Genomic DNA, 20,769 nt, shown 5'->3' on the forward strand with positions numbered 1-20,769 from the left:
GACCCAGGTTGTCTGGGAGGCCACGGTGGGCCCAGGCAGTGGCAGAGTGAGGGCCAGGGCAGGGGACATTCCCCTCTGGTCTCGGCTCTGGGGAGGCCGTGGCTGGGGACTGGACCAGTTTGGGGCCTGCAGTGCAATGGAAGTGGGGTGGGCTGGAGCTAGGCACTGCAACCACCCCAGCACTTCCCCCAAGCCGATCCCCCATCTCCCGGTGCCCAACATTCACCAGTGCTCCCCATTGCCAGTGCCTCCAGTCACTGAAGATCCCAGTCACCCAGCAGTCCCCATTGCCCATGCTCCCAGTTGTCCTCCCAGCTCCCAGTGTTCCCTAATCCTGGGTCCCTGGTGCCCCAAGAAGAGGGGTCAGTCCCAGCTCCCCATTTACCCAAGGGACTGGAGAGGGCTCAGAGAGAATTCTGCTAGAGAGACCCCTGCTTTGAGGCTAGCGTCATCTCTGGGGGAGTCCCAGAGGGAAAGACTGGCCTGGGAGGCGAGCGGCACTGGGAGATGGCAGTGCTGGGAGATGAGGGGCACTGGGAGATGGGGGGATCTGGCTTTGGGGAACTGTTGGAGGGTGGTTTCATGTGGGAGCAGTGGGTCGTCACTGTAGGGTGTCTGGCTGTCAGGGGCGCACCGCCCGCCCCCCCCTCGCCACCCGCAGATGCCTGTGCCCTTCCTCATGCAGCTGCCCCATGCAGGAAGCTGGACTGGTGCCAGGAAAGGTGGCTGGATCAGTGCTGGAGGCGGGGGGCGACTCTGTGCTGGCGCTGGGCTTCTTGCCAGGGCTGGTGTCTCTGCCAAGCCTGGCTTTGCCCTGGGGGTTCTCGGGGTGGAGAGGGGCAGGGAGGAGTCCTGGGAGGGATAAATCTGCCCCTCACCTTCTCCAGCTTCACCCAGGACTCACCACACTGCAGAGGAAGATGAAGGTCGCAGTGCTCAGCGCGGCCCTGCTCTTCACCATCCTGCTGTGCACCCCGGAAGATGCTCAGGTGAGTCCCCAGTGCCACGGGGAGGGGCTCAAGGCTGGGGATGGGTCTTGGCTGCAGGACATCAGTTCTCCTGCAGAATGAAATCATAGTGGTGAGCACAAAACCCCTTGACTTGGCCTCTCCCTTTCCCAAGCAAGGAGATCCTCCAGGCTCCCATGCACCTCCAGCCCCGGGCAATGCAGCTTTCTCCCTCCCACAATTCCGCCTGTTCCCTCCACTTCCCCCACAATTAAGCTTCTGGTGCCCAGAGCCCGGGTTCCTCAGTGAGTGATCGGACCTGTCCCCTCCCTGGGAGGGACCACCACAAACTCCTGTGAGGGCCCCCACCGGTTTCTTGTCTTGGTGCCCCCACATCTCTCCCTTTTGGACCTCCCCATCCCATCCTTTTGGTCCCCTCAGACATCTCCTCCCCAGGATCTACTCCATGTCCTATCTAGGGTCCCCACATGCCCTCCCAATGTCTTTCTTTCAGTCTTTCCCCTCAGTCCTTTGCCTTTCGTCCTGTCCACTGCGGTACTGTCCCCAGATCCCCTTCCTTGAACCCCCACTCCCAAACACTCTCCCAATCCCCTCGCTTTGGTCCTCTGCAGTCCTCTTCCTCCTGCCCCCACCAACTACCTTGCTTGAAGTCCCTGTATCCCCGCCACTTGAATTTCTTTACCCCTCACTTGCATCCCACGCAGTCCTGTCCATTCAACACCCCCAGCCCAGTCCCTTGGGGTCCGCTAATTTATCCCAGTGCCCTGTCTTTGGGTCCCCCCCACCCCCATACTCTTTGGAGTACCCGAATTCCCCACGCTATCCTTGTCTCCATCCCCACCCCTGGTCCCTGCATGAACAGGTATCCCAGGTGAAACTTGAAGGAATGGGGCTGGGGGGAGCAGAAGGGATTTTCCCCCTCAGACCAGGGGGAAGCCATGGGCCTGGGGGGACTGGGGACACCTGTGCCCCACCCACAGTCCCACCAGACCACCCCTTTGCTCTTCTTCCCTAGGCACTCTTGGAAGGAAGTGGAAATAGTATCCCGGATGTAAGTAGCAGGGTGGACTTGGAGGGCATCCAGTCTGGGGAACTGGAGGGCACTTTGGTCCTCCCATCCCTTGCTGGAGCGGGGAACATCCCAGTGACCAGTGAGGTCTCATGGTCTCTCTACAGGTGGGGTTACTCAAACTCAGGCGATTGAAGAGGGCTGAGGTGGGTACCACGAGTTCTGCTGGCCCCAGACCCTCCCCCCCCATGGCCACGACACTCCAGGGCATCCCAGTGTGTTCCAGTACAACCCAGTGCACCCCAGTGCAACCCCAGAGAACACCCCTGCACCCCAGTGTTTTCCCAGGGAGGACCCTTTCCCCAGGGCCCCCATTGCATTCCCATCCATCCCTTTACAACCCACTACAGCCCAGGATGCCCCAGTACACAGCCACGCACCCAGGTGGGCCCCTTCCCCAAGACACCCACTGCTTTCTCTGCACTGTCATACAAATTCATGTACCCCATTTCTCCCCGGTGGCACCTTCCCCAAGGACCCCGTTGCTTTCCCCTGCCTCCCAGTACACCCTAGTGCACCCAAGCGTGTCCCTAAACCTCCCTTTCTCCCCAGCTCCCTGTGGCTGGCCAGGTGGTGGAGCTTGTGCGCCAGAGACGTGTGGCTGCAGCTGTTAATGTCTAGGTGAGCAGCATCAGGGCATCTCCAGCCCCACAAAGGATCCTGTGCCCCAGGGGATCCCTGAGCCCTCTGGGGTGGGCAGAACTTGGGAATGGGAGAGGGGAACAGAGGGGACTGTCCATGATCCATGTCCCAGGGTGAGCTGGACAGAGCTGACGCCATGCCTTTCCTTGCACCTCTACAGTGGTGGGGCTCTGCAGACCCAGAGGGTCATCGTGCAGGCCAGGCAGGGGCTCTGCTGCCATACAGACCTCCAGGACCACCGTGAGGGCTGGGCAGGGTTCTGGGAGATTTTGGGGCATCCCGGGGTAAGGGGCTCTGGGTGCCATATGGACTTCAGGAGGGCCAAGTTCTGTCCTGGATATATTGAGGGCTCCAATTCCTGTCTCCTTCTCCGGGTCTCTGCAGAGAGAGACGGTGGGGACAAGGCCCCTCTCATGTCCCAGCAGTCACTGGAGGCCTCATTTTGGGCTCTGTCTTTCAGGACTGGAACTGGTGGTGACACTCTTGTCCTGTCCCCCTCCAGCGGCTTGAGGAGATGATCATCCCTGGATGACCCCACCTGATCCCCTGGGAGCCCTGGGCCATTTCCCTCTAATGATCAATAAACCCCTTCAGCAAAGCTACGCTCTGCATGTGTGTGTGTGTCTGTGTCCATGTCCCCAGTCCTCTGCCAGTGCCCAGACGCCTGCGTCCTCTCTGGCTGCACCACCACGATGAGCAGACTGGCTGAGGGAGCCCGGACACCTGGGGTGTCTCTGTAAAGGAGAGCCCCTTCCCACCCACCATGTGCCCCCAGATAAGGGCAGATTAGGGCAAACTGGAGTGTCCCCCCATGAGGCTGGGAAAGGCAAAGGGCAGACGGTGCCAGCCCTTGGGGCACCCGGTGTTTTGGAGGCACAGTGGGAAACAGGTTCTTACCGGGGCTGTAGTGAGCACCACCCCCGAAATAGCACCATTTGGTGTCGGGGCAGGAGAGGAGCCTGGACAGGCAGCTCAGACCCCTGGGTGCTCTGCTCCACTCTGAGAGGGGTGGAGGTTCCCTGCTCCATGGACTCAGCACTCCTGGGTTCACCGGAGATTTCAGAGCCCCATGCTGGGCCCATGTGCTTTCCGGGACCCCCAGCCTACACCCTTCTCTGGGGCACCCCCCCATCACAGGCCATGAAGGCATGTTGGCGCCACCAGACACTGCAGAGAATCACCCAGGGATGTGTGGCCCAGATCCATCACCATGGGAGTGGGAGAAGCTGGTTCCCTGGTGCTGAGCCTCTGTGGGTCTTCTCTGGTGCCTAGGAGTGAGGTTCGGCACCAGCTGCAGTTGGTATCTCCACAAAAAGGCACAGCCAGGGCTGCTCCCTCTAGCCCGGAGGCCTGCTCTGAGGAGCCCTGGTGATTTGGGGGGCTGGAAGTGGCCAACAGGGCCAGACCTTCTCAGGGGAGGAGGAGGGCTGGGGAAAGACAGGGGCACATGATGGAAATGCTGTCATTGAATTGTTATGGCCTCACCTTGGGAGAGAGGTCCGTGGCAGCTGGGCTAAAACTCAGCCCTTGTCTCTGTGCTGTGCTTCTCCTGCCTCTCCAAAGCCCTCACACTCCTAATGGCTGATTTCACAACCTCTCACGGAAAGCCCACACCAGTCTGCAAAGTTCATTGTTGTCCACAGGGAAGGGGAGGGGAGGGGAGGGGAGGGGAGGGGAGGGGAGGGAAGGGAAGGGAAGGGAAGGGAAGGGAAGGGAAGGGAAGGGAAGGGAAGGGAAGGGAAGGGAAGGGAAGGGAAGGGAAGGGAAGGGAAGGGAAGGGAAGGGAAGGGAAGGGAAGGCGAGTGTGCTGTCAGGGCTGACATTCACTCGGTCTCTCCCTCCAGCCCCAGAGGCAGCTCTTCTCCCAGGGCTATGGTGTTCACAAGCTTTTCAGCTTTATGTACAGGGAGAAGGCAGATAGATTCCGCAGGGCCTGTTCAGGCCAGATGGTCTTGGAGCTGCTGCTGCTGGAGATTCAGAGCCGTCTGTGCTGGGACACTGGCCCTTGTGCCCAAGCCCATGGCATGTCCCCAGTGCTGCTGATCAGCCACACCTGGCTCAGGGATGGGACCTTGGCCTCAACATGCATCGACCCTCAGGGAAAAGTGTCTTGCTGTCAACACGCCGAGAGAGACAGGACAGTCTCTTGCATTTGAAGAGAGAGACAAACATTGGAGGAGTCCTTTCTTCTTCAGCCAACTGCATCCCATCTTGAAACGCTTTCCCAGGGGCCAGTCCTGCCCATGGGTGGGAGGGTGGCCAGGAAAACCCTGCTTCTCGGGTGCTGATGGGAGTGGGAGGATGGGCAATGCTGGGGAGGGGAGCCACCCTCCTGCCTGGCCGGCATCCACTGCAGAAACACCTTCTTTTGTCTCTTCCTCCTCCTTCCCAGATGGACCCTTTGCCATGCTGTCAGCCTGACCCTTCCTTCTTCTCAGTCTGCACTGAGCATCGTGCCCTGCATCTGCAACTGCAGCTGTGCTCCCCCTCCTGCCTCCCACCTCCCCCTGCTCCAGCACACATAGCCCCAGCTGTGCCCACGGTGCCTGCAGCTCAGGACAGGTTTCAGTCTTTTGTTTAGGCATGCAGAGAGGTGCTTAGTGTCAGGATCGAGCATCGGCACCAGTCCTCAGCCTGTCTCCTGCTCCTGTTGCACAAGAGCTGCTCTCCTGGGTCAGACAGAAGCACCACGGAGCTGGTGCCCTGTTACCAGCAGTGACATATAGCCAGTGCCAAGGGAAAGTGTTTAAGAAACAAGGAAGGTGGAGAAGGATTTTTACTTCCCCCGCTGTCTGTGTGGTGGGTAGACCTTGGCTGGCTGCCAGATGCCCACCCAGCTGCTTTCTCACTCTCCCTCCTTGACAAGACAGGGGGAGAAAATCAGATTAAACAGCTCATGGGTCGAGATAAGGACAGGGGGATGCTCACCAACTACCACCGTGGGCAAAACAGACTCAACTAGGGGAAGACTAATTGCCAGTTAAAAATACAGTAGGATAAGTGAGAAACAAAAACAAAACTAAAACTACCTTTGCCCCACCACCCCTTCTTCCCAGGCTCAACTTCACTCCTGACTCTTTTAACTTCTCCCCCCAAGTAGTGCAGGGGGATGAGGAATGGGGGTTGTGGTCAGTCCATAACACTTTGTCTCTGCCGCTCTTTCCTCCTCATGCTCTTCTCCTGCTCCAGCATGGGGTCCCACCCATGGGATACAGTCCTTCACAAAGTACTCCAGCACGGGTCCTTTCCACAGGATACAGTCCTTCACGAATGGACTGCTACAGTATAGGTTCCCCACAGGGTACAGTCCACGAACTGCTCTAGTGTAGGTCCCCCATGGGCCACAGTTTCTGCCAGAAAACATGTTCCTGCATGGGCTCCTCTCCATGGGCCACAGGTCCTGCCAGAAAACCTGCTCCAGCAAGGGCTCTCCACTGGCTGCAGCTTCCTTCAGGGCTCATCCACTTGCTCCGGCATGGGGTCCTCCATGGGCTGCAGGTGGAGATCTGCTCCACCATGGACCTCCATGGGGGACAACCTGCCTCACCATGGTCTTCACCATGGGCCGCAGGGGAATCTCTGCTCCGGTGCCTGAAGCATCTCCTTCCCCTCCTTCTTCACTGACCTTGGTGTTTGCAGGGCTGTTTCTCTCCCATTTTCTCACTCCTGTCTCCCAGCTCTTGTTGTGCAGTGGTTTTTTACCCTTTCTTAAATATGTATCACGAAGGCATCACCAGCTTCGCTGATGGATTCAGCTTTGGCCAGCAATGGGTCTGTCTTGGAGCTGGCTGGAACTGGCTCTGCCCAACACAGGGGCAGCCCCTGGTCTCTTCTCACAGAAGCCACCCCTGCAGCCCCATCCCCTCTCCAAACCTTGCCATGTAAACCCGACGCAGTCATCCTTTCCCTGTTTTGCAAAAGCTGGCAGTTACAGGACTTGTGGCCTAGAAGTGTCTGTACCATTGCACTAAGGAGCTGGTGAACCTGTCTATTTGTTTAACTCTCTTTGGACCCATTTGCATGTTTGTCACCACCAAACTCTCAGAGGAGTGGCAGGGTTGTGTGAAGGAGGACTTAAGGACATGTGCCGGCATCAAGCCTTGTGGGACTTTGCTGATAATCTCCCTCCAGGATGAACAGCGTTCATTATCTCTTGGCTGTGGTTTCATCTCTCCAGGCATGCACTGAATTACCGCTGACTTTTATGTTGGGAATATTTCCCTCACCCCACTGCATTTCATGTCTTCAGTGGGGTCGACTGCAGGGGAATATTTCACAGGGGGCTGGGGGGGGACCCGAGAGTCCCCAGGACCAGTAGCATGTGAGCGGGGCTGATGGGCATCATCCTGTAGCTTGTCCCTGGGCTGTGGGCTCGGGGCAGGAGCTGTCATAGAATCATAGAATCATAGACTCATTAAGGTTGGAAAAGACCTCTAAGATCATCGAGTCCAACCGCCAACCCAACACCGCCATGCCCACCGTTGTTGAATCTCATACAGTTGGCCTCGGCCCATCGATCCAGCCTGTCCAGGTCCCTCTGCAGAGCCTTCCTACCCTCAAGCAGATCAACACTCCCACCCAACTTGGTGTCGTCTGCAAACTTACTAAGGATGCACTCAATCCCCTCATCCAGATCATTGATAAAGGTATTGAACAAGACCGGCCCTTGTCCCTGGGCTCTGCCCTGGAGACTCACCCAGCAGCATCTGGGAGGTTTGGTTGTGAGGTGCACCCGGCTGTCATGTCCTGGGGCTGCCTGGCAAGGGGCAGCTGATCACCTCTGCCCCAGCCCAGACTTTGTTCTGTTTCCTCCTATGGTTCTTGGTCCCATTCTAACAACAACAACAACAAAAGAAAACAAACCAAACACCCCCTCCCAACCCAGCCTTTGTGCAAGAGTTTCCCAGTGCAGAGTGATTTCCGGGCAGAGGGGGTTGAATTTAAATCTCTAAAGCCCTTTTGAACATCTTCACAGGCTTTGGCAGCATTTAGACATAGTCCTGATGGTTTTACCTTTAATAGTTTTACGATATCAATGGTGAAAGAAAGAAAACATTTCTTAGGGGAGAGAGGAAACCTCCATTTCTCCCACGGGCTCTGCTGTCTCCACGCCTTTGGCCCAATGAAACCCTAACAATGCCCAGGCCTCCCTTCCCAGAGGCTGAAGGAGTGCTGTCACAGCCTCCATCCACCCACTCACCCTCCCAGGAAACTACAGGGCTCTTAGTCTAACCTCAGCACCTGGAAAAATTATGGTGATGATCACACTGGGTGCTACTGAAAGGCATTTAAAGAACAATGCAATCATCAGGCACAGTCAACATGGGTTCACAAAGGGAAAGTCCTGTTTAACTAATTTGATAATCCTTCTACAATAAAGTCACCCGCCTAGTGGGTAAAGGGAAGGCTGTGGATGTAGTTTTTCTGTATTCTAGTAAGGCTTTTGATACAGTTCCTCACAACATCCTTCTGGACAAGTTGTCCAACTGCAAGATGAGCAGGTTCACGATGCACTGGGTGAAGAACTGGCTGATCGGTGGGGCGCAAAGGGTGGTAGTGAATGGGGTTACATCTGGCTGGCGACCAGTCACCAGCAGTGCTCCTCAGGGCTCAATCCTAGGGCTGGTTCTGTTCAATATTTTTATCAACAATCTGGATGCAGGAGTTGCAGCTTGTTTGCTGACAATACTAAACAGGGAGGTGCTGTTAACTCTCTCAAGGGACAAGAGGACACAGCCGGTCAAAAGAGGTGATTATCCTGCCGTATTTAGCGTTGGTGCGGCTTCACCTTGAGTACTGCGTGCAGTTCTGGGCCCCACAATTTAAGAAGGATGTGAAGGTACTCAAATGCATCCAGAGGAGGGCAACAAAGCCAGTGAAAGGGCTGGAAGGAATGTCCTATGAGGAGCGGCTAAGGACTTTGGGTTTGTCTCGTTTGAAGAAAAGGAGTTTGAGGGGTGACCTCATTGCTCTCTACAGCTTCCTGAGGAGGCGAAGTGGAGAGGGAGGTGCTGATCTCTTCTCCCTGGGATCCAGGGACAGGACATGTGGGAATGGCTCAAAGCTGCATCAGGGGAGGTTTACACTGGACATTAAGAAGCATTTCTTTACCGAGAGGGTGGTCAAACACAGGCACAGGCTTCCTAGCGAGGTGGTCGATGCCCCATGCCTGTCAGTGTTTAAGAGCCATTTGGACAATGCCCTTAATAAGATGTTTTAACTTTTGGTCAGCCCTGAAGTGATCAGGCAGTTGGACTAGATGATCGTTGTAGGTCCCTTCCGACTGAACTGTTCTGTTCTGTTCTGTTCTATTCTATTCCATTTACCCTTCCATGCCTTTAGGTGAAGGGAGGCCACAGAGCAGCACACAGCTGGTGGGGTAGCAAGGAAGAAGAGGAGGAGAGAGGTGAGGCGGGTACTTCCCACAGGAAACCAGAAGAGCCTTGTTGCCCAGGTGCTGCAGGTGCTGACCTTGAGCCAGGGGGAATAAAGAGGGAAATCTTACCCGCTAAAACTGGGGTGCCCCTTGCAGCACACTGAGGATGTGCTCTCACTGCTGTTTATAAGGAGCCCTCCCCTTGCCATGGGCACTGCCCTGGTCTCCCCAGCTGCTCCCTCAATCCTGCGTCCAGCTCATACCAGGTGGCTGAGTTTCTCCTTTGCAGAGTGCTCTCAACTTCTCTAGGTTCAATCTGTTCTCTGAAAACCCACAAAGGAGCAGAGTGACACAGTGAGCATCGACGCATATGAGCTTGGAACACCGACCATGCGATTAACACATGAATAGCAGGTGGTTCCTCCAAGACTCATTTATCAAGGAACAAAGAAAGTAGTGGGTACAAGGAGTCTCATGCCTACCTTTTCCATCACATGTAATTTGACTACAAGCCAAGCACTTCATTCCATAAATCTGACAGCCTAAGTGAGCCTTCTTTGAGCTCTCCCTGCTAAGCAGCCGGCTGCACAGCGGTGATCTCCCCAGGAGCTGGGACACCTCTCAGGGTTGCTCCTTGAGGCAGAGATCTCTTACCAACGGCAGATCTTTGGTAAGCAACCAATATCACGCATAACCTTGTATTATGGTAACTTTGATTTGTGTCTTGTTAACTTTGATTTTATCTTGGTAACTTTGACTCTGCCCTGGTAGTTTTGAATCATTGTTCAAATGGTGGTGCAGTACAGTAATAGAGTGAACCTTGCCATCGAACTTTGTTAAGTTGCACTTTTACAACATCCTATTTCAATAAAACCACTTTTGCTGATACCTTTGACAGTGGTTCTTTAAGCGATCTAAATCGCCCATTGTCGTGGTTTAACCTCAGTCGGCAACTGAGCACCATGCAGCAGCTTGCTGACTCCCCCCCTACCCCGGTGGGATGGGGGAGAGAATTGGAAGAGTAGAAGTGAGAAAAACTTGTGGGTTGAGATAAAAACAGTTTAATAATTGAAATAAAATGATAATAATAATAATATGATAATAATACACAAAGCAAGTGATGCACAGTACAATTGCTCACCACCTGCCGACCGATGCCCAGCCAGTCCCCGAGCAGCAGCCCCCCTGGCCAGCTTTCCCCAGTTTATGTACTGAGCATGACGTCACATGGTATGGAATGTTTCTTTGGCCAGTTTGGCTGTGCCCCCTCCCAGCTTCTTGTGCACCTCCAGCCTTCTCAGTCGGTAGAGCATGGGAAGCTGAAAAGTCCTTGGCTAGTGTAAGCATTACCTAGCAACAACTAAAACATCGGTGCATTATCAACTTTGTTCTCATCCTAAATCCAAACCACAGCACTGTACCAGCTACTAAGAAGGAAATTAACTCTATCCCAGCCAAAACCAGGACACCCATTCGCGACAATACCCTACCATACAAATAGCCCATCTCTTTTTACCTGTTCCCCACAAGCCCTGGCTGTGCTTGCTTTGTACCTTCATTTTATGTTTATAAGATGATTGCCATGGCAATTCCTACTTTCCTCTGCAATTCCATTTTACTAGTAACTCCTTTTACTATATCTGAGGTGTGCTGCAATTTCTCATGCTATTTGTTATCTTGTGGCAGGCACCACAGTCAAGGTGAGCCATCTGGACATTAACATTAATGTTAATACATCAACAACTGACAAAATGGAGCTTCAGTCCAGAGGGACCCTGAGAAACTGGGGGATTCAATTAAAACCTCAATAAGTTTTATAAGGAGATGTGGCAAGTCCTACTTCGGTGGGCAGAATAATCCTGTCCATCAGGGCAGGCTGGATCTGCCTGGCAGAGGGGCAACCCTGAGAAGGGCCTGGGCATCACGAGGGATGTCACACGAGCTTGTGGTACATGCTCACCATGAACAAGGCCACCTGCATGTGGGCCTGCGTTAGGAGGAGCGTGGCCACCCAGACAAGGGGAGCTATCACCGCCTCAACTCAGCACTGGTGTGGCCACATCTGGAATAGCTTGTCCCTGTGTGGGGCTCCCCATGCTGGAGGAGTGGGGAGGAACTGGAGAGGGTGCAGAGGAGGTCTGCAAAGATGGGCTTGGGGCCTAAAGCATGTGCCCTGTGTGGAAGGATGGAAGGACTCGGGCTTCTTTAGCCTGGTGACATGGAGGCACACGGCAGTATAATAGTAGCCTACAACTGACTGATGGGTGGTTTCAGAGATGATGCAGCTTTTCCTGGTAGTGGGAAACACTGCCTCCCAAGGAGGCTGAGAGGTGTCATACCATTGTCTTACACTCAGCACATCCCACGGCCCCGGAAGAGCCCTGAGCCAATGTGAGGGGCAAGATGTTATTTTCGTGTCCTTCCTCTGGACCCACTTATAGCAGGTGCACCCACCCTGATAAAGACTGGGGACATTAAGACTGCTGTGTCCTTATTTTTTTACGCCCTTACTTTCATGCTTTTACGGTGGCAAGTGCTGACCGTCAATGTACACACTTTAGGCCAGTAATTATGGTCACGTATAGACCTTGGGCAAGGAGTAAGAAAGTCAAGGCCCTCAACCAATTAGAATTGACCACAGATCAAATTCGACTAGGGTGTAAATGGAGCCCCACCGGAGGGCAAGTTGAGTCGGTCCTCCTTGGAGCAGCGGGTCTGCAGTTGGGGACTCTCCCCTTGGGTCAGGACACCGCCCAAGGAAACTCCTCAAGGTTGAGAGCCCTCATCTTATAGGTGAGTGATTGTGCACATTTTGGATCCTCATTTCTAAAGCCCGGGAGAGGAATATTCCCAGGGAGGACCCTTTCCCCAGGGCCCCCATTGCATTCCCATCCATCCCTTTACAACCCACTACAGCCCAGGATGCCCCAGTACACAGCCACGCACCCAGGTGGGCCCCTTCCCCAAGACACCCACTGCTTTCTCTGCACTGTCATACAAATTCATGTACCCCATTTCTCCCCGGTGGCACCTTCCCCAAGGACCCCGTTGCTTTCCCCTGCCTCCCAGTACACCCCAGTGCACCCAAGCGTGTCCCTAAACCTCCCTTTCTCCCCAGCTCCCTGTGGCTGGCCAGGTGGTGGAGCTTGTGCGCCAGAGACGTGTGGCTGCAGCTGTTAATGTCTAGGTGAGCAGCATCAGGGCATCTCCAGCCCCACAAAGGATCCTGTGCCCCAGGGGATCCCTGAGCCCTCTGGGGTGGGCAGAACTTGGGAATGGGAGAGGGGAACAGAGGGGACTGTCCATGATCCATGTCCCAGGGTGAGCTGGACAGAGCTGACGCCATGCCTTTCCTTGCACCTCTACAGTGGTGGGGCTCTGCAGACCCAGAGGGTCATCGTGCAGGCCAGGCAGGGGCTCTGCTGCCATACAGACCTCCAGGACCACCGTGAGGGCTGGGCAGGGTTCTGGGAGATTTTGGGGCATCCCGGGGTAACGACAAACTGGGCAACGGGCTCTGGGTGCCATATGGACTTCAGGAGGGCCAAGTTCTGTCCTGGATATATTGAGGGCTCCAATTCCTGTCTCCTTCTCCGGGTCTCTGCAGAGAGACGGTGGGGACAATGCCCTACGCATGTCCCAGCAGACACTGAGTGTCTCATTTTGGGCAGATTAGGGCAAACTGGAGTGTCCCCCCATGAGGCTGGGAAAGGCAAAGGGCAGATGGTGCCAGCCCTTGGGGCACCCAGTGTTTTGGAGGCTCAGCGGGAAACAGGTTCTTACTGGAGCTGTAGTGAGCACCGCCCCCCAGATAGCACCATTTGGTGTCGGGGCAGGAGAGGAGCCTGGACCCCTGCATGCTCTGCCCCGCTCTGGGAGGGGCAGTAGTTCCCTGCCCCATGGACTCAGTACTCCTGGGTTCACAGGAGACTTAGGGCCCCATGCTGGGCCCATGTGCCTTCCTGGACACCCAGCCCATGCCCTTCTCTGGGGCACCCCCCATCACAGGCCAGAAAGGCAGGTCATGGGCACGAGATGCTGGGCGGACTTTTCCCCATCCCCCGCCATGCATGGCCAGCTTTGCAGGACTTTGTGTTCATTATCTCTTGACTGTGGTTTTGTGTCTCCCGGCATGCACTGAATTACCACTGACTTTTACATGAGGAATTTTTCCCTCACCCCACTGCATGTGACGATCTTAAGGGTCTTTTCCAACCTAAATGTTTCTCTGATTCTGTGATTTCATGTCTTCAGTGAGGTCGACTGCAGAAGAATATTGGACGCAGTGGTCCAAGTGGGGTCTCTGAAGAACTGAGTAGAGGGGGAGAGTCACCTCCATCAACCTGCTGGCCATGCTTCTTTTGATACAGCCCAGGATACGATTGACTTTCTGGGCTGCAAGTGCATATTGCCTGCTCATGTCCAATTTTTCATCCACCTGTACCTCCAAGTCCTTCTCCGCAGGGCTGTTCTCAATCCATTCATCCCCTAGTCTGTACTGATAGTGGGGATTGCCCCAACCCCCGTGCACTTGGCCTTGCTGAACTTCATGAGCCTGGGAGGGGACATAGCCAGAACAGCTGACCCAAACTGACCAAAGGGATATTCCATACCATATGATATCATGCTCAGCATTGAAAGCTAAGAGAAAGGGCAAGGGGGGGCATTCATTATTAAGGCACTTATCTACTGAAACAACCACTATGCGTACTGAGGCCCTGCTTCCCAGGAAGTCCTGGACATTGCCTGCTGATGGGAAGTAGAGAATAATTTTTTTGTTTCCTTTGCTTCCACGTGTGGCCTTTGCTTTTCTTTATTAAACTGCCTTTATCTCAATGCACAAGTTTTCCATCTTAATTTCTTCCACCTGTCCTGCTGAGGAGGGGAAGTGATAGAGTGGCTTGGTGGGCACTTAGCAACCAGCCAAAGTCAACCCACCACACTGATGAATGATAGCTAGTTACTTTGGCAATTGTATAGTTTTTAATGTTTCAGTACTTACTCTCACTAGAAGTTATAAATGTACACTGCTTCCATACCTGTCCAGTGGTGTGGCATACTCCAAATGCATACCAAGACTCAGTATAAATATTTGCGGTCTTTTCTTTGGACAGCTGGAAAGTCTTTGTTAATGCAATCAATTCTGTTGCTTGTGCACTCAGCTTCAGACTGAGCAGTGAAGCCTCCACTACTTTATTTTCAGTAGTTACTGAATAACTTGTAACCCAGTTACTGTTCAGATAATATGAGGACCTGTTTATACATAGTTCAAGATCAGGATCTGGAAATGGCACACCTGTTAAATATTTTCAAGTCTTTTTGGCTTCACAGGCTCTTACCACACAATTGTGATGTGGAGTTTCTTCCCCAGGAGGGGGGAGTAGAGTAGCAGTATGTATTTGCTGTGGTGACATTGCCTGGGTAAGGTGCTGTGACACTAGCATTTCAATTTCATGTGGTTCTTGCACCACTAGAGGGGATCCAAGCACCACGTTTTCACTCTGTTCAACCAGCAGTGCTGCAGCAGCTGTCCTAGAGACACAAGCAAAGGATCCTTGAGCTACCAGACTGTACTGGTTTTGGACAGGATAGTTAAAATTCTCCAGGTGCAAACAGGGTCAATGGCTTACCGTAGTCTGGCAATCCCAGAGTAGGTGCAGTCATTAATGCCTGCTTCAAAAGCTCAAATGCCTTTACCTTATTTATTGTTCAGTGAAGGGGTTCTCCAGCATCTTGAGCAGTAGTCTGTATCAGAGGTTTTGGCATTTCCGCAGAAGCAGCTATCCAGGAGCGGCAGAATCCTACAGCTCCTGAAGAGGCTCACATTTGCTTTTAGTAACTGGTTGAGGAAGATTTTGAATGGCTTTAATACAGTCCTTGGATAAACGACAATCCCCTTGTTGGGGAATATAACCCAGGTATTTTACGCTTCTCTTACAAAAATTGTAACTTATGTGGAGAAGCCTGATGGCCCTTCTCAGCAAAGGCAAAAAATAAGGTATGGGTATCACCTATGTAAGGTGCCTTGGTTACCAATAAATCATTAACATATTGTATCAAAACATCCTGTAAATCTTTTACTAAATTTTTAGAAAAAATAATGGAGGACCCAGCAAAGCCTTGTCCATGTTAGATGCAGGTAAATGCAAAATGGTATTGAGAGTCCAGATGAATAGGTATACTGATTTAAGGTATAAAATGTAGCCCCTGTATCTATTAGACAGAGTTAATTATGTTCTTCAATCAAAATTGATGAAAATTGGATGGCTCCCATGATTGGATTGTTGGAATGGAAGGTGTCCTGGTTTCAGCAGGGATAGAGTTAATTTCCTTCTTAGTAGCTGGTACAGTGTTTTGGATTTAGGATGAGAACAAAGTTGATAACGCACCGATGTTTTAGTTGTTGCTAGGTAATGCTTACACTAGCCAAGGACTTTTCAGCTTCCCATGCTCTACTGACTGAGAAGGCTGGAGGTGCACAAGAAGCTGGGAGTGGGCACAGCCAAACTGGCCAAAGGGACATTCCATACCATGTGACGTCATGCTCAGTACATAAACTGGGGGAAAGCTGGCCGGGGGGGCCGCTGCTCGGGGACTGGCTGGGCATCGGTCGGTGGGTGGTGAGCAATTGTACTGTGCATCACTTGTTTTGTGTATTATTATTATTATCATGTTATTATTATCATTTTATTTCAATTATTAAACTGTTTTTATCTCAACCCACGAATTTTTCTTACTTGTGCTCTTCCAATTCTCTCCCCCATCCCACCGGGGGGAGGGGGGAGTGAGCGAGCGGCTGCGTGGTGCTTAGTTGCCGACTGAAATTAAACCACGACAGTCCTTTTTGGCACCCAACGTGGGGCACGAAGGGTTTGAGATAATAACAGATTAACTGGAGTGTATTAAGGAACTTATATCTGTTAGTAGAATATTTGGAAAATGTATGCTGTCACCCTGGTAACTCCAGAGAGATGCAGATCACTGCAACGTGCTGGGGCCTGGCCCATGCCTACCAAGCCCTGTTCAACACCATTCAGTACCCTCAAAGGGAAGAGAAGGTCTCTGGCTCTGACAGTAAAACGACACGCACTGCGGCCACTCAGACCTGGGCAACGCGTCCTGCGGCCACTCCGACCCCAGCAACATGCCATGCAGCCACTCAGACCCTGGCAACAGGCCCTGCAGCCGCTCCGACCCCAGCAACATGCACTGCAGCTACTCAGACACTGGCAACAGGCCCGGCGGCCACTCAAACCCGGGCAACACGCACTACGGCCACTCCAACCCCGGCGACAGGCTCTGCGGCCACTCAGACCCCGGCGACATGCACTGCGGCCACTCAGACCCCGGCGACATGCACTGCGGCCACTCCAATCCCGGTGACAAGCCCTGCAGCCACTCCGACCCCGGCGACAGGCCCTGCGGCCACTCCGACCCTGGCAACAGGCCCTGCGGCCACTCCAACCCCGGCGACATGCACTGCGGCCACTCAGACGCCGGCGACAGGCCCTGCGGCCACTCAGACTCCGGTGACATGCACTTGCACTGCGGCCACTCCAACCCCGGCGACATGCACTGCGGCCACTCCAACCCCGGCAACAGGCCCTGCGGCCACTCAGACTCCGGTGACATGCACTTGCACTGCGGCCACTCCAACCCCGGCGACATGCACTGCGGCCACTCCAACCCCGGCAACAGGCCCTGCGGCCACTCAGACTCCGGTGACATGCACTTGCACTGCGGCCACTCCAACCCCGGCGACATGCACTGCGGCCACTCCAACCCCGGCAACAGGCCCTGCGGCCACTCAGACTCCGGTGACATGCACTTGCACTGCGGCCACTCCAACCCCGGCGACATGCACTGCGGCCACTCCAACCCCGGCAACAGGCCCTGCGGCCACTCAGACTCCGGTGACATGCACTTGCACTGCGGCCACTCCAACCCCGGCGACATGCACTGCGGCCACTCCAACCCCGGCAACAGGCCCTGCGGCCACTCAGACTCCGGTGACATGCACTGCGGCCACTCAGACCCCAGCAACACGCCCTGTGGCTGAACCAAAGAACCAGCCTGTGCTGGTATCAGTCGCCCCTGTACACAAGAAGAAATTTTGGAAGTGGAAGTCGGCTCATTTAGTAAGGGAGGAAGAAGCTTCTTCTAAAAGGGAACCGGAGGAAGAACTGTACGACTACCCTGGAGAAGGACCATCACGAGAACGGGAGGAGGAGAGCCGGCCGCTGATCGGGGAGGAGGAAGAAGTCATAAACGAGGCAGTGACCACCCGATCTCTATCCCTGAGTGAGCTGCGAGATATACGAAAAGATTTCAGCCGTCGTCCAGGTGAGCATATTGTCACCTGGCTGCTCCGATGCTGGGATAATGGGGCCAGTAGCCTGGAATTAGGGGGTAAAGAAGCCAAGCAGCTGGGATCCCTTTCTAGGGAAGGGGGCATTGATAAAGCAATTGGAAAAGGGACACGTATCCTCAGCCTTTGGAGGCGACTCTTGTCAAGCGTGAAGGAAAGGTATCCCTTTAAGGAAGATGTCATATGTCGCCCAAGCAAGTGGGCCACCATGGAGAAGGGTATCCAGTTTCTGAGAGAATTAGCTGTGCTGGAGGTGATTTATGATGACCTGAACAATGAACAACTATCCAAAGATCCAGACGAAGTCAAGTGCACACAACCCATGTGGCGGAAGTTTATAAGGAGCTCACCATCATCATACGCCAATTCATTGGCAGTGATAACCTGGAAAGATGGAGAGGAACAAACAGTGGATGAATTGGCTAGTCAACTCCGGCAATACGAGGAAAGTCTTTCTTCCTCCATCGTCTCGGCTGTGGAGAAACTGTCCGAAAAACTGTCCCGGGAGATCCAGCAACTCAGAGAGGATAGGTCCTACTCCTCACCTGTACGGACCAGTATCTCGGCTATTAGAAGTAAGCGTTCTTTTGCTCAAGAGAGAGAATATAAAGGGTACACACCACGGGGCACCCTATGGTTTTATCTGCGTGACCACGGAGAGGACATGAGGAAGTGGGATGGGAAACCTACTGCAGCCCTAGGGGCATGGGTACGCGAATTGCAAGGGAAAACAATCACAAAAAGAGGTTCTTCCAGGAAAATTGCTGCTCCAGTTTCCAGCGGACAGTTCCCCAGAGAGAGTAGAAGGGCTGATCTTACTCTTGATCTTAATGAAGAAACTTCTGACTCATACGTACAAGAAATGAGAAATGAGTACTGTGATGAGGATTAGAGGGGCCCTGCCTCCAGCCAGGGGGAGGAAAGGGACAACCGGGTTTACTGGACCGTGTGGATTCGGTGGCCTGGCACATCGGACCCACGGGAGCATGAGGTTCTAGTAGACACCGGTGCACAGTGTACCCTAATGCCATCAAGATATATAGGGACAGAAGCCATCTGTATTTCTGGGGTGACGGGGGGATCCCAACAGCTAACTGTATTGGAAGCTGAAGTGAGTCTAACTGGGAATGGGTGGCAGAAGCACCCCATTGTGACTGGCCCAGAGGCTCCGTGCATCCTTGGCATAGACTACCTCAGGAGAGGGTATTTCAAGGACCCAAAAGGGTACCGGTGGGCTTTTGGTATAGCTGCCTTGGAGATGGAGGAAATTAAACAGCTGTCCACCTTGCCTGGTCTCTCGGAGGACCCCTCTGTTGTGGGGTTGCTGAAGGTTGAAGACCAACAAGTGCCAATCGCTACCACAGCGGTGCACCGGCGGCAATATCGCACCAACCGAGACTCCCCGATTCCCAGCCATAAGCTGGTTTCGTCGACTGGAGAGCCAAGGAGTGATCAGCAAGACTCGCTCACCCTTTAACAGTCCCATATGGACAGTGCGAAAGTCTAATGGAGAGTGGAGACTAACAGTAGACTATCGTGGCCTGAGCAAAGTCACGCCGCCGCTGAGTGCTGCCGTGCCGGACATGCTAGAACTTCAGTATGAACTGGAGTCAAAGGCAGCCAAGTGGTATGCCACAGCTGATATTGCTAATGCGTTTTTCTCAATCCCTTTGGCAGCAGAGTGCAGGCCACAGTTTGCTTTCACTTGGAGGGGCGTCCAGTACACCTGGAACCGACTGCCCCAGGGGTGGAAACACAGCCCTACCATTTGCCATGGAGTAATCCAGACTGCACTAGAACAGGGTGAAGCTCCAGAACACCTGCAATACGTTGATGATATCATCGTGTGGGGCAACACAGCAGGAGAAGTTTTTGAAAAAGGGAAGGAAATAGTCCAAATCCTTCTGAGAGCCGGTTTGGCCGTAAAACAAAGTAAGGTCAAGGGACTTGCACAGGAGATCCAATTTTTAGGAATAAAATGGCAAGATGGACGTCGTCAGATCCCGAAGGATGTGATCAACAAAAGAACAGGCATGTCTCCACCGACTAGCAAAAAGGAAACACAAGCTTCCTTAGGTGGTGTGGGTTTTTGGAGAATGCACATTCCAAATTGCAGTCTGATTGTAAGCCTTGTCTATCAAGTGACCTGGAAGAAGAATGATTTCTAATGGGGCACTGAGCAACGTCAAGCCTTTGAACAAATTAAACAGGAGATAGTTCATGCAGTAGCCCTGGGGCCAGTCCAGGCAGGGCAAGATGTAAAAAATGTGCTCTACACCACAGCCGGGGAGAATGGCCCCACCTGGAGCCTCTGGCAGAAAGCACCAGGGGAGACTCGAGGTCGACCCCTAGGGTTTTGGAGTCGGGGATACAGAGGATCCGAGGCCCGCTATACTCCAACTGAAAAAGAGATATTAGCAGCATATGAAGGGGCTCGAGCTGCTTCGGAAGTGATGGGCACTGAAGCACAGCTCCTCCTGGCACCCCGACTGCCGGTGCTAGGCTGGATGTTCAGAGGGAGGGTCCCATGTACACATCATGCAACTGATGCTACATGGAGTAAGTGGGTCGCACTGATCACACAACGGGCTCGAATAGGAAACCCCAGTCGCCCAGGAATCCTGGAAGTGATCATGGATTGGCCAGAGGGCAAAGATTTTGGAATATTGCCAGAGGAGGAGGTAACGCGTGCTGAAGAGGCCCCAATGTATAATGAACTACCAGAAAATGAGAAGCAATATGCCCTGTTCACTGATGGGTCCTGTCGCATTGTGGGAAAGCATCGGAGGTGGAAAGCTGCTGCATGGAGTCCCATGCGACAAGTTGTAGAAACTGCTGAAGGAGAAGGTGAATCGAGCCAATCTGCAGAAGGAAGGGCCATCCAGCTGGCTTTAGAAATTGCTGACTGAGAAAAGTGGCCAGTGCTCTATCTCTATACTGACTCATGGATGGTGGAAAATGCCCTGTGGGGGTGGTTGCAGCAATGGAAGCAGAGCAACTGGCAGCGCAGAGGCAAACCCATCTGGGCTGCCGCATTGTGGCAAGATATTGCTGCCCGGGTGGAGAACCTGGTTGTAAAAGTCCGTCACGTAGATGCTCGCGTACCCAAGAGTCGGGCCACTGAAGAACATCAAAATAATCAGCAGGGGGATCAGGCTGCTGAGATTGAAGTGGCTCAGGTGGATCTGGACTGGCAACATAAGGGTGAATTATTTCTAGCTCGGTGGGCCCATGACACCTCAGGCCACCAAGGAAGGGATGCAACATACAGACGGGCTCGTGATCGAGGGGTGGACTTGACCATGGACACTATTGCACAGGTCATCCATGAATGTGAAACATGCGC

The 20,769-nt window shown here is 53.5% G+C and overlaps 1 long non-coding RNA gene across 1 annotated transcript; it reads left to right on the forward strand.

Annotated features, from left to right (window-relative positions):
* The first annotated feature begins 923 nt into the window (after positions 1 to 923).
* On the forward strand, positions 924 to 2,656 carry LOC143173489 (uncharacterized). The gene is made up of 4 exons (XR_012997563.1): positions 924 to 989; positions 1,984 to 2,019; positions 2,145 to 2,183; positions 2,590 to 2,656. It is a non-coding gene; the product is annotated as an uncharacterized LOC143173489 (long non-coding RNA).
* The last annotated feature ends 18,113 nt before the right edge of the window (positions 2,657 to 20,769 follow it).

Source organism: Aptenodytes patagonicus, unplaced genomic scaffold (genome assembly GCF_965638725.1).
Source record: "Aptenodytes patagonicus unplaced genomic scaffold, bAptPat1.pri.cur scaffold_88, whole genome shotgun sequence".
Taxonomy (NCBI): Eukaryota; Metazoa; Chordata; class Aves; order Sphenisciformes; family Spheniscidae; genus Aptenodytes; species Aptenodytes patagonicus.